This window comes from Schistocerca nitens, chromosome 8 (genome assembly GCF_023898315.1).
Source record: "Schistocerca nitens isolate TAMUIC-IGC-003100 chromosome 8, iqSchNite1.1, whole genome shotgun sequence".
Classification (NCBI taxonomy): Eukaryota; Metazoa; Arthropoda; class Insecta; order Orthoptera; family Acrididae; genus Schistocerca; species Schistocerca nitens.
Window position 1 is genome coordinate 612,578,447 of NC_064621.1, and position 13,968 is coordinate 612,592,414.

Consider the following 13,968-nt stretch of genomic DNA (forward strand, 5'->3'; position numbering starts at 1 on the left):
CGCATCGGAGGTGCATTGTTTTGTTAGCAGTGGAGACGAATTTTTCGACTTTCCATTCAGTTTGTTTCCTTCAACCGCGAAAACCGCAGTGTTGTCAGCAGGTTGGCTAACATGAGTAAGCTTGCAGTGCTGGTCCGTCTGGCTGTATGTCTGCAGTGACCATGTATCCAACAATCAATTGTTCCAAATGATACGACGGCTCATCTGTGGCCGAACGATCCGAAGAAGACACCAGAACAGGTAATTACAGCCAAAATCTTTGAGGTAGTTTAGCCATATGGTTACGAGTAGTTTTCTAAAATGATAGTTGGCTCTGTCAGAACGATCGGAATCTCGCTACCATCCAGGGCACACTTCGTCGTACTCGCCTTGCGGATAGTTCATTTAGGTAGTTTGTGGTTCTTTTCTGTTTCAGGTGAATGAGCACGTCTCCTTTGGTCGATTCTCCTTTGAACATCACTACCTTTAGCACAAGTCTATCATATCTGCACTTGTAAATTAACTACTTTCAACAGCATCTCAGGGAAGATTTCTACATTACCTACTTAGATGCTGCGTCAGTTTCAGGGATCAGAGTCCATATTATAGTGGAGAATGTGATTACACTACAACAGAACCTGCGACCGTAGCAGTCGCGCGGTTCCGGACTGAAGCGCCTAGAACCGTTCTAAATAAACAAAGAAAAAAATAATACAGTGTAAGTTAATCTTTACTTACTTAAATTTGTACATGGACAAGCTCGACGAAGAATCGATATCGTGCCATCCTTCTGTTTTGTCGCAGTCTCGTCTTTTCTTCCCAAAGTCAAAGGATTCACATCGTCTCAATTTCATTATTCCACTTGTATATGTGCAAATATTTATTCTTACTTCTTTATACTGATGCACGTGAATATTTGTCTTGAGTCAATTTTTCTTTTATTATTATTACTAGTAATATTTACAGAGTTATTGCTTATGTGGTAAATTGTCTTAAAGCAAATCTCTAATTCATTTCCGTACAGAATATACGTTTGACTATCCTACCACGTTAACATTTACATTTACTGACAGTGTAAAATATTCAAAAATCGCGTAATGCAACGAACAGTGCAAGACAAGAATGTATCTCATGTAATTCCTTCAATGTTCATAAGATATTTTTGCAGTGTATAATATAAATATGCAAAAGATCACATCTGTGTGTGGGAAGACAAAGCTGGCATTACTGTGTCTGACGAAATATTTTGTACTCTGACCTGTGAAACGAACGTTACCCAGTGATGTGCAGCTCAATGTTTTCGTGACCTAGTGTGTTAACCATTTGTTACGTCACTCATCTCTCACTCCCTCGTTACAACTGCTGTTACTGTATCGTACGAGCCGGCCGCGGTGGCCGTGCGGTTCTAGGCGCTCCAGTCCGGAGCCGCGCTGCTGCTACGGTCGCACGTTCGAATCCTGCCTCGGGCATGGGTGTGTGTGATGTCCTTAGGTTAGTTAGGTTTAAGTAGTTATAAGTTCTAGGGGACTGATGACCACAGCAGTTGAGTCCCATAGTGCTCAGAGCCATTTGAACCATTTGTATCGTACGAGGCAATGAATACTCACGTGTACTCCAAAGTTCCACTTTGTTTTCATTTTCAAACACATTCGCACATTCACACATTACTACATTTATTATTAGTGGGATTCTATTAATCAGGACGCGCAGTTGCATAATTTCCCTAAACCCTTGGATCCTACATAAAATGACTGAATGCTGAACTAACCGTATGTTAGCCAGTGTAACATGCACACTTCAAACATGTAGCTTACGACGTTTTACTTCTCATACTCGTGAAATATTGCTCTTACGTCTCGCAGTGTCCACCAGTACTAAAATTATTGTTATTTCATCAATCCATATTTATAGTTATGTATTCACAGATTACTCTTCGAGTTGTAAGGTTATATAGCCTAACATGTCATATTCTACATTACTAAACTTACTATCTAATGATTGTATTCAGTAAATTAAATTACTTACCTTCCACAGCGTTGTGTTCAGTGGTCGATGACTCCCATTCCTTATATATTCATGACATTCCATGGTACTTCCCTTTTTTACATTCGTTGTACATAGGGCTTTTTTAAAAATCTGTATATACCACCGATTTAGTTATCTTCTTATGTAGCGTAGTTCGAATTTCGTGCGGAAAAGTTCTCATGTAAACCGTTATTACAGAGTGTAGCGATTTCGGATTACTTGTGTAATAATTCTTTTGTAATTAGTAATAATCTGTAATTAGTAAGTGTAGTTAGTTCTTTTAGGCATGTGCATATTAGTTATAGACTTATCATTTCCTTCTCTTCACTTCGTTTCATACTCTTAAGCTGGAAATTAACGCTGGTATCAGTACATAGTTCGTCCACATATCTCCGTCTTTATCAAAAGTAAAGAAAAAATTACATGTATTGGGACTGACCCTACTATCCCCTTCGGTCGTCGTCATGGGGCCTAATGCGACCAGTTATTTTCCAGTGGTACGGTCGGGGTAGCACCGTTATTGTCTACCAGCTCGACTTTATGCATTTTTTGCTCTGCATTATGCCACTTGGTGTCCTGGCTATTACTTAAACCTTCTTCTCCTTGCCTAGCTTCTATACCTTGTACTGGACCAACAGTTACTCGCCTGCGCTCATTACAGTTCGTATTTGGTCACCCTTGGCCTGTAGCACCTTGTTAGTCATTACAACTGCCTCTGCTGTTCGGATTTGGTGGGTTCCGATAGCGTGGCTCGTTCCCACGGCCACTTCTCTTTTGATAACCATTGTTTCAAAGAAAACCGAAATTTCTGTGTCTATTGTCTGGAGGTGATATGCATTGGTGCCAACCATGATTGTTATTATAAAGAGGTTGATTGTCTCCGTTGCTCTGAATTTTTGACTGTGCGTTCTCCATGTCTCCTTGACCTCGTCCATCCTAACAGATGAGATCTATAGAATAAGATTTTCACTCTGCAGCGGAGTGTGCGCTGATATGAAACTTCCTTGCAGATTAAAACTGTGTGCCGGACCGGGACTCGAACTCGGGACCTTTGCCTTTCGCGGGCAAGTGCTCTACCAACTGAGCTACCCAAGCACGACTCACGCCCTGTAAAGTTTGGACGGTAGGAGGCGAGGTACTGGCAGAAGTAAAGCTGTGAGGACGGGGCGTCAGTCGTGCTTGGGTATCTCAGTTGGTAGAGCACTTGCCCGCGAAAGGCAAAGGTCCCGAGTTCGAGTCTCGGTCCAGCACACAGTTTTAATCTGCCAGGAAGTTTCGAGATCTATAGAGTCCAACCCTGACAGAAAATACTCAAGGCGTGTCTCAAGGATAGTGACCAATTTCTCTTGTAAATTTAGAGGTGACCTAATTTTCAAAATCTTTAACACGACTCTAAACTCTAGTTTTGTTTATACACTCCTGGAAATTGAAATAAGAACACAATGAATTCATTGTCCCAGGAAGGGGAAACTTTATTGACACATTCCTGGGGTCAGATACACCACATGATCACACTGACAGAACCACAGGCACATAGACACAGGCAACAGAGCATGCACAATGTCGGCACTAGTACAGTGTATATCCACCTTTCGCAGCAATGCAGGCTGCTATTCTCCCATGGAGACGATCGTAGAGATGCTGGATGTAGTCCTGTGGAACGGCTTGCCATGCCATTTCCACCTGGCGCCTCAGTTGGACCAGCGTTCGTGCTGGACGTGCAGACCGCGTGAGACGACGCTTCATCCAGTCCCAAACATGCTCAATGGGGGACAGATCCGGAGATCTTGCTGGCCAGGGTAGTTGACTTACACCTTCTAGAGCACGTTGGGTGGCACGGGATACATGCGGACGTGCATTGTCCTGTTGGAACAGCAAGTTCCCTTGCCGGTCTAGGAATGGTAGAACGATTGGTTCGATGACGGTTTGGATGTACCGTGCACTATTCAGTGTCCCCTCGACGATCACCAGTGGTGTACGGCCAGTGTAGGAGATCGCTCCCCACACCATAATGCCGGGTGTTGGCCCTGTGTGCCTCGGTCGTATGCAGTCCTGATTGTGGCGCTCACCTGCACGGCGCCAAACACGCATACGACCATCATTGGCACCAAGGCAGAAGCGACTCTCATCGCTGAAGACGACACGTCTCCATTCGTCCCTCCATTCACGCCTGTCGCGACACCACTGGAGGCGGGCTGCACGATGTTGGGGCGTGAGCGGAAGACGGCCTAACGGTGAGCGGGACCGTAGCCCAGCTTCATGGAGACGGTTGCGAATGGTCCTCGCCGATACCCCAGGAGCAACAGTGTCCCTAATTTGCTGGGATGTGGCGGTGCGGTCCCCTACGGCACTGCGTAGGATCCTACGGTCTTGGCGTGCATCCGTGCGTCACTGCGGTCCGGTCCCAGGTCGACGGGCACGTGCACCTTCCGCCGACCACTGGCGACAACATCGATGTACTGTGGAGACCTCACGCCCCACGTGTTGAGCAATTCGGCGGTACGTCCACCCGGCCTCCCGCATGGCCACTATACGCCCTCGCTCAAAGTCCGTCAACTGCACATACAGTTCACGTCCACGCTGTCGCGGCATGCTACCAGTGTTAAAGACTGCGATGGAGCTCCGTATGCCACGGCAAACTGGCTGACACTGACGGCGGCGGTGCACAAATGCTGCGCAGCTAGCGCCATTCGACGGCCAACACCGCGGTTCCTGGTGTGTCCGCTGTGCCGTGCGTGTGATCATTGCTTGTACAGCCCTCTCGCAGTGTCCGGAGCAAGTATGGTGGGTCTGACACACCGGTGTCAATGTGTTCTTTTTTCCATTTCCAGGAGTGTATATTTCTCGAAATATTTTCTCAGTCTCATTCTCGTACTGTTGAACGTTTGCGGGTATAACACTTCTCGTCGCTGCCGTCCAGTAGACTTTGTCCAGAAAGGCTTGTTCATACTGATCATGAGTTTGACCACGTTCCGCCACATCCGCATTCCGGAGCAATGCATCTCCTTGGGTGAATCCTACCACGAAGCGTATTTTACCTGATTTGGCCCATGTACGTGGCAGAACGTTGTGGAATGCTCTTATAAAAATTAATGGATAAACCTCTTTTGAGTCTGTAGAAAACACCTGAAATTGATGATACTTTTACAGGTTTTCATCTAACAGTATTTTTTCCAATTAGTGTGGCACAAACATATTTTGCGGTTGGGGGGGGGGGGGGGGGAGGAGGGGTGTAACTCATTTGGTCTGTCATTGGCGTCGGCGGTTGGTAATACTATTGTTTCAGTGGCATCGTGAATTTGCAGAGGTGAAGAGCTACTTTCTATTTAGTTCCCTAAACTCTCCTGCATGATCCCTCCGTTAACCGTAATCGCTTCGTTCGAACTAACTCTTCAAGTGGCCAGTTCATAATGAATTTGTTGTACTGTAGCTTTGATGTCCGTATCGTCTTTGGGAACAGCTCTACTTTCCTTTCCGGAACCATGTTTTCGACTTCATCTGCATACGTTCGATGCAGCAGTACTGACTTTTCCTCGAGTGTTACGTCACCGCCGTACGCCTCCACCTCCGTGCCGCCTTTCAACTTCTTTACGTCAGAGTCAACACATTTTTGTTCTATTTTAATAAACTCAATCTCTTCCGACAGTTATTCACTTCGTCGCGGGGTTGGTTGCAAACTAATTGTAGTTCTGAAACATCTGTCTGAATTATAGATACGGTATAAGCTAACTAGTCATATGCAATCTGTACATTGCTTTTCTTTTCTGTCAGCTTGTCTATCGTACGAGCAGTTTTCTTTTGTTCTTCGAGTATTTGTGAAAATTTCTGTTTAAATTTTTTACATATTTCCCAGTACTTGATCATAACTATTATACTTATTTGTCAAATTGTTCGATGTATTTGTAAGCTTTTGATCAAAATTGTTAGACATATTTGTGAATTTTTTATCAAAATTGTTCGATATATTTGTAGATCTTCAATCAAATAATCATTTGACACATTTTTAAAAAATTCTATCATCTTGTTCATGTCGCTCGTCTCAGATCAAGTAGTGTTTCCTCAATTTTAAGGTGTCCTGTTGCCCGTAAACATTTTTTTTGTTCTCGGGACATCGGACTGTCAAGAATTTCAGAGTCACTTACACTGCCGCTTCCGGAACTACTGAGTGAAGAAGCAGTCCGTCTTGACAAGTGTGTATGAGCAATTCACCTATTGTCTGCACTGAAGTATATCCGAACAGAATGTATCGACCTATACGTTTTGCTAAATAAAAATCATGGCAGTTGCTCATGTACATGTCATCTTGGTGCTTCGTTGCATTACTCATTTTAGTTTGCTTATTCGTATTAATTATTTCCTGTTACTGTTTACTAGAAATATTTCCATTCACTTCGTAGTTTTCTATTAGTTCCAGTTTGTTGAATATATATGTTTCACTTCGGTTAACTACTGCTTACATTGCTACAAGTTATGTTCAGTTACCATCGAAAAGTCTCGTACGCTAATTGTGCGTAACAAAAGAGCTGATGTTTTCTTGATCCCCAATTAAATTATCCGAAAATTGTTCCCTATTTGAAAATTAGTTTTCGCACAGATGATGCCAAGAAAAAATGTTAAAAGGATTTTGGAAATTGTTAAAAGGAAAGAAAGCAAGCATCTACTGCCATGAATCTAGCTACAGAGCGCTAATGATTGCGAGAAGGGATAGTACTTGGTCCTACCTTGACTTCCATTGATGCGCTCATTTGCGTATTTCTATAATTTTTTATTTCTATTTTGCATTTACTCCTTTTATTTTCTTTCAAGTTTCCTTCTGGGCCTTTGTTTCCCTTCTTTATTATGTTATTGTCATTTTCTTGACGATCTGCTATCGTGCAACGAAGAAAAATGTGCATCATTATTATTTGAACAGCCAAATTCCTTACAATAGCTTAAGCAAATTGCACTTAGAAATTCCCATACGCACAGTCCCTGTAAGGTCACTTGTTAAAGTGCACTATTCGCCAATCAGTAAAGTGATTCGAGAAACTGAAAGAGCAATGGAAAAGTTTCTACAAAGATTTTTGTACAAAGCATGTATTTGTGTGAAATTATGTATGCTGATTTTTCTGGAAATGGCTAAGATCGACGTTTTACCTCTGCATGGTATGGTCTTCCAGTCTCTGTAACTTAATTGTGGTCCGCCAAAGCGTACCTCCCGTCGTTCCCATGTAGCCTGGGTGCGACGATCGCAATAATTTTTTACCTCACCGTGCTGCGTCTTCTATCCACTAAAAACCATTTTCAAGCCTCGGGTTGAATAACTCTGTTTCATAAAGACTCATATATTTTACCTTGGAAATTGTGGTTTTGTTACAGAGCGCTAATATGGCTGATTCGTGCAACATAGTCCTACAGCTACTCATATAGACAGAAGAAGCTAGGTAAAAAAAATGGAATGTAGCCAAAACTACGACTTTCATTCATAATATCAAAGATTTTCTTAGTTCGTATTACCATGTACGATTAACACTATGCGGTTACTGAATAATAAAGTTTACCCGAAAAAAATTAATATCTTTTCTCATCCTTCCCAGATACGTAAGTGCATAAGCAGCCAACTACTTGTTTCTCATACCTGTGTGCCCAGTTATCTGCAGGTTTCGTATAATTGCTTGTACGGTCAGATTAAAAGTGTTGTGAAAAAGGAGCATCACCTCGTCTGTCTCCTTTACTGGTATTACAGCAGACGGTTAGTAACCCATCCAATCTCATCACTGCCCTGGAAACAGCTAAAACTTGCTCAATAAATGAAATGTATCTGTATGGATGCCAGTTTTACATCTACTAAAATCTCTTCCCTCTTTAGACTGTCGAAGATCAGCTTGAAGTCCACGTAGGTATTGTTTAGCTCTATGTTACACTGAAGCGCCAAAGGAACTGGTATAGACATGTGTATTCAAATACAGAGATACGTAAACAGGCAGAATGCGGCGCTGCGATCGGTAACGCCTATATACGACAGCAAGTGTCTGGCGCATTTGTTAGATAGGTTACTGCTACTACAATGGCAGGTTATCAAGATTTAAGTGAGATTGAACGTGGTGTCATAGTCGGCGCCCGAGCGCTGGGACACAGAAACTCCGAGGTAACGATGAAGTGTGGATTTTCCCGTACGACCATTTCACGAGAGTACCGTGAATATCAGGAATCCGGTAATACATTAAGTCTCAGATATCTCTGCGGCGGGAAAAAGATCCTTCAAGAGCGGAACAAACGATGACTGAAGAGAATCGTTCAAAGTGACAGAAGTGCAACTTTTCCGCAAATTGCTTCAGCTTTCAATGCTGGGCCATTAACAAGTGTCAGCGTGCGAACCATTCAACGAAACATCGTCGATATGGGCTTTCGGAGCAGAAGACCCACTTGTGTACCCTTGATGACTGCACAACACAAAGCTTTATGCCTCGTCTGGGCCCGTCAACACCGATTTTCGTTTCGACTCATGATGACTGAAAACATGTTCCCTTGTCGATCGAGTCTCGTTTCAAATTGTATCGAGTGGATGGCAGTATGCGGGTAAGGAGACAACCTCATGAATCGATGGAGCCTGCATGTCAGCAGGGCACTGTTCAGGCTTGTGGAAACTCTGCAATGGTGTGGGTCGTGTGCAGTTGGACTGATATGGGACCCCTGTTACGTCCAGATTCCAGTCTGACAGGTGACACGTACGTAAGCATCCTGTGTGATGACCTGCATCCTTTCATGTCCGTTCGGCATTCCGACGGTCTTGGGCAATTCCAGCAGGCCAATTAGCCACCCCAGATGTCCAGAATTGCTACAGAGTAGCTTTAGGGACACTCTTCTGGGTTTCAACACTTCATCTGACCACCAGACTCCCAGGACATGAAAGTTATTGAGCGTATGTGGGAATGCCTTCCAACGTGCTGTTCAGAAGAGATGTCTACCCTCCCGTACTCTTACGGATTTATGAACAGGCCTGCAGGATTCGTGGTGTCAGTTCCCTTCAGCACTACCTCAGACATTAGTCGAGTCCATGACACGTCGTTTTGCGGCACTTCTGCGTGCTCGTGGGGCCCCTACATGCTATTAGGGAGGTGCACCAGTTTCTTTGGGTCTTCAGTGTATATTTTCCGCCTCTGTATCTTGTGAGTGGTCAGCGCAGCTCACTAAAATATGGGGGATTTTCCCTAGGTGGGAAGTGTGCTATGGGGTGTACTCTGGCTCATAAGGCCAGCAGGAGCTATGCGTCCGATTAGTAGCAGTTCAAAATATGTAAACACGACAGTGACCGGGAGGGCAGTGTGCTGACGACATGACCATCCATACCGTGTCAGACGGTGGCATGTGCATGAGCCGGCAGTCGTTTGGGCCCAGAAACATTACGCACGTACATTATATTCATATGCATTTCCTCTATTTTTCTCGGTTGGAATATCTGGTCCACTGCTGACTTATTAGGCCTAAAGCTACACTGATTATCACCACATATATCTTCGACATTTGGAACTAGCTTGTTGTATAGCAGTCTGAATAAACCTTATGTGCCACATTCAACACAGTGTTCCCTCTGCAGTTACAGCAACACATCTTGTCTTTATCATGTATGGCTGGATAACTTGAGAAGTCCATTCTTCTGGGATTCTTTCTTGATTCCAGATTAAGCAGATACTTTTATGTATCCCCATGTTTAGAGTAATGGCTTCTCTCTTTAGCAGGTCGGCAAATACTCCATCACTACATGGAGATTTGTGCTTCTTTAACAATTCACCACAAGAGTAGGTCCTTTCTTTTGCCGAAAATGTATGGTACATCATTTACAGAGTCCTTCATGAATCTCTGCAATATCACTTCCAATGCAGATTACCAATGCGATAGCCCCGTGTTGGACAGCAAAACCGTAGTGAAATGAGAATTTTTTTATCTCTTACATACAATGGTCTCCACGTTACTAATTATATTGCTAATTATATTGTCCCACACTGGGATCCAATAATTAAGTGAATTCAAATGGCAAAATGTTATCATGACATTAAGTGACTGATAAGTAAATGGAAGAGATTATTTAGATGAAAAAAACAAGAAATATTTGCTTTTGTTATAGCGCTATTTCTACGTAAAATTGAAGATGTCATGGCCAGTTTGACTGGGCATGAACATGACTCAGTTACTAAGGGGATGGGGGGGGGGGGGGCTTTGAATCGGCTGACGCCCTCAGATGGTCAGCATTCATATGCTGGCGACCGCGGGGCTCCTGAGCTTGGGACTGGGTAAAGGCTGCCTGTCCCCTGTCCCTGTAAGCTCTGGGCATGCATCAGCGACCACCGCACGGTGCGACAGTGGAACGTTGTGTGTCTCAGCGTACGGGGATCTTGGCTTCACTGCCCGGATCGCGAGAACGGGACAAACTTCCATAAAAAAAACCCACTCAATCTCAAGGTGTGTTGCGCAATGATGGGATGTGCTGTACACAGCCACTTCAGACATCGTAGCGCCTCCTGCATCAGCTAGCCACTTCACGTCCAGCCAACACGGGATGCCTGCAACACAGGGCGTTTATTCACCAGAAAAATCTATGTCATCTGTGTTGTCAACATAAATATTTGTCGGTTCCCACAACACAGCACAGCACCAAGTCTCCACCAACGGCCTCCAGGGATCGCTACCCCTTCGCAGAGCCTGCAGAACAGCTTCACCAGAAGTCGCCGCTAGCCCAGGAACTACGCCAGGCACGGGAACTCAAATAGTTCCAGCAGATACATCCGCCAAACATGCTTTATAGGGTGGCCCACTGCTGGCAGAGGACAGTTTTTCGCACCACTTGGAGGTGTTCAGAGCTGCCAGCCCACAGCCATGGCCAGACGCCTCTCCTAGGTGGCCGATCTCTTGCAGATGGAAATGGTATGTGTGGTGTCACCGCGAGACACCACACTTGCTAGGTGGTAGCTTTAAATCGGCCGCGGTCCATTAGTACATGTCGGACCCGCGTGTCGCCACTGTCAGTGATCGCAGACCGAGCGCCACCACACGGCAGGTCTCGAGAGACTTACTAGCACTCGCCCCAGTTGTACGAACGACTTAGCTAGCGATGCACACTGACGAAGCCTCGCTAATTTGCAGAGCAGATAGTTAGAATAACCTTCAGCTAAGTCCATGGCTACGACCTAGCAAGGCGCAATTAGCATGTATCTACAGAGTCTCACTTGTATTGTCAAGAGCGATGTACAACAAGGATGGATTAAAGTTAAGTATTCCAGAAGCTACGTACTTTTCTTTATAGCATTCATTACGTATCCTGTTTCAGACCTCTCTAGCCTGCGTGAGTTTAAGCGCGTGCCTTTCGGTTACCCGTCACTGTGGACTGGCTGTCTTGTCAGTTCACAACAGTATGGTCGACGAACATCTTGACATTGTAAAATTGTTTGATTCTGATCTCTCCGCATGAAGAGTCTTGTCTTTTCTATTACTATTTGTTATTTTATATGTGTAACGATCTGCAGTTGGGATCGAGTCTGTTCTTCCTTCGGAGATTGTAATATTGTTTCGTTTTGGTGATTCCAATAAAATATTTACGGACTTGTGTTTTCCGCATTTCTATTGCGCTAGCGCAGTTAGTTCAGTGGCGGCGAGTTGATTTACGCGTTTCCCACGTTTTCTCGGTTGTTGGCCTCTATGGCAGACGGTATTTCAGGTTTCCAGAATGAGATTTTCACTCTGCAGCGGAGTGTGCGCTGATATGAAACTTCCTGGCAGATTAAAACTGTGTGCCCGACCGAGACTCGAACTCGGGACCTTTGCCTTTCACGGGCAAGTGCTCTACCATCTGAGCTACCGAAGCACAACTCACGCCCGATCCTCACAGCTTTACTTCTGCCAGTATCTCGTCTCCTACCTTCCAAACTTTACAGAAGCTCTCCTGCGAACCTTGCAGAACTAGCGCTCCTGAAAGAAAGGATATAGTGTAGACGTGGCTTAGCCACAGCCTGGGGGATATTTCCAGAATGAGATTTTCACTCTGCAGCGGAGTGTGCGCTGATATGAAACTTCCTGGCACATTAAAACTGTGTGCCCGACCGAGACTCGAACTCGGGACCTTTGCCTTTCGCGAGCAAGTGCTCTACCAACTGAGCTACCCAAGCACGACTCACGCCCGGTACTCACAGCTTTACTTCTGCCAGTACCTCGTCTCCTACCTTCCAAACTCACGCCCGGTCCTCACAGTTTTACTTCTGCCAGTACCTCGTCTCCTACCTTCCAAACTTTACAGAAGCTCTCCTGCGAGCCTTGCAGAACTAGCACTCCTGAAAGAAAGGGTATTGCGGAGTCTCGGTGGGGCACACAGTTTTAATCTGCCAGGAAGTTTCATATCAGCGCACACTCCGCTGCAGAGTGAAAATATCATTCTGGAAACATCCCCCAGGCTGTGGCTAAGCCATGTCTCCGCAATATACTTTCTTTCAGGAGTGCTAGTTCTGTAAGGCTCGCAAGAGAGCTTCTGTAAAGTTTGGAAGGTAGGAGACGAGGTACTGGCAGAAGTAAAGCTGTGAGGACCGGGCGTGAGTCGTGCTTCGGTAGCTCAGATGGTAGAGCACTTGCCCCCGAAAGGCAAAGGTCCCGAGTTCGAGTCTCGGTCGGGCACACAGTTTTAATCTGCAAGGAAGTTTCATTTAGGTATTTCAGGTATTGATGAATCCTCATCGCGTCATAGCACTGTTGGAACGTATGCAACAAACGAATAAGCTCATTATTCAGCGTTTACACCGTTGGGATGCGCCTGCAGGGGTCCCACCCAGCTTCCCCGCTTCTGGTGATCCGTGCCGCGCCCCCTGCGTTTCCTAAGTCCGACAAATTCGTTGAGCCTTGGGGCAACTAAGTGGCTTGTCTGGAGCAACACTTAATTGCTCATGATGTCACTGGTGACATTCAGCGTCACCCATTTTTTCTCTCCTATGTGGGCCTGCTGGAAGTTTATCACCTCCTGCAATAGTTGCATCCCGATAAAGAACTCCGTGCACTCTTCAACGAGGCGTGGACTTCTAGCCTCTTGGATTATTTTGACTCTCCGGTCCACAGGGTAGTGGCATGTCACAAGTTTCTTCTATTGTCAGAAGCTTCCTGTGCAGTCATACGGGGAATGGACTGCCATGCTGCAAGGTGTCTGTTGTGACTCGTATTTTCTGTGGCAATCCCAGTTACAAGCAGTCTTATGGTTTGGCACCCATTCGTGATATGATTCTCGTCCATGCCCTAGATGACACCTTACAGACTGTTCTTCTGAAGCTGAAAGATCCACCTTGAGACACCTGTTTATCCAGTATCCGCGCTCATGAGCAGCCCTTTTGCTCTACCTCCACGCGGCAGTCCCTGGCGCTGGTTTTCGCTGCCTGCCTCCTGCGACGCCGTTTCACATCACCGCAGCCGCCGCAGTGGCGCCGGGGGCCCCCTCCTGAGGCTGCGCCCGCCCTCCAGGGCCAGGGCGCTGGTCCCCACCTGAGCCCACAGTGGCCGCAGCAGCAGCGAGAACGGTTGCCCTCCTGTAGCCAGTGCTTTTGGCACACATCAGAGGCAAGACTGCCACTTCCAGAGGGTGACCTTTTTGGCCTGTGGAAAGCAGTCACAAAGCCGAGTCCTGTCGATCCTCATAGTTGATGGCCATGGACCACTCTGCTGTCGACGCCTCCAACTTCGTGGTGGATGAGATGGACCCGCTGCCGCCAATTTCCTTTGTGCAGTCGGTTTTTCCACACACGACAGCAGCGATCATTATGACTGAGTGGGTGGATGGCACTCCTCTCCCTTTTCAAGTGGATACAGGGTCCCCCACCACCATCATCTATGGGAATTCCCACCGTCAGTTTGGTTCACCACTGCATCTGTTCCATACTTCCCTGAAGAGCTACAGCAACGATGTCATCCAACTACAGGTGTGGTTCTTGGCTCAGGTCCAGTACCCCACTCAGGAAG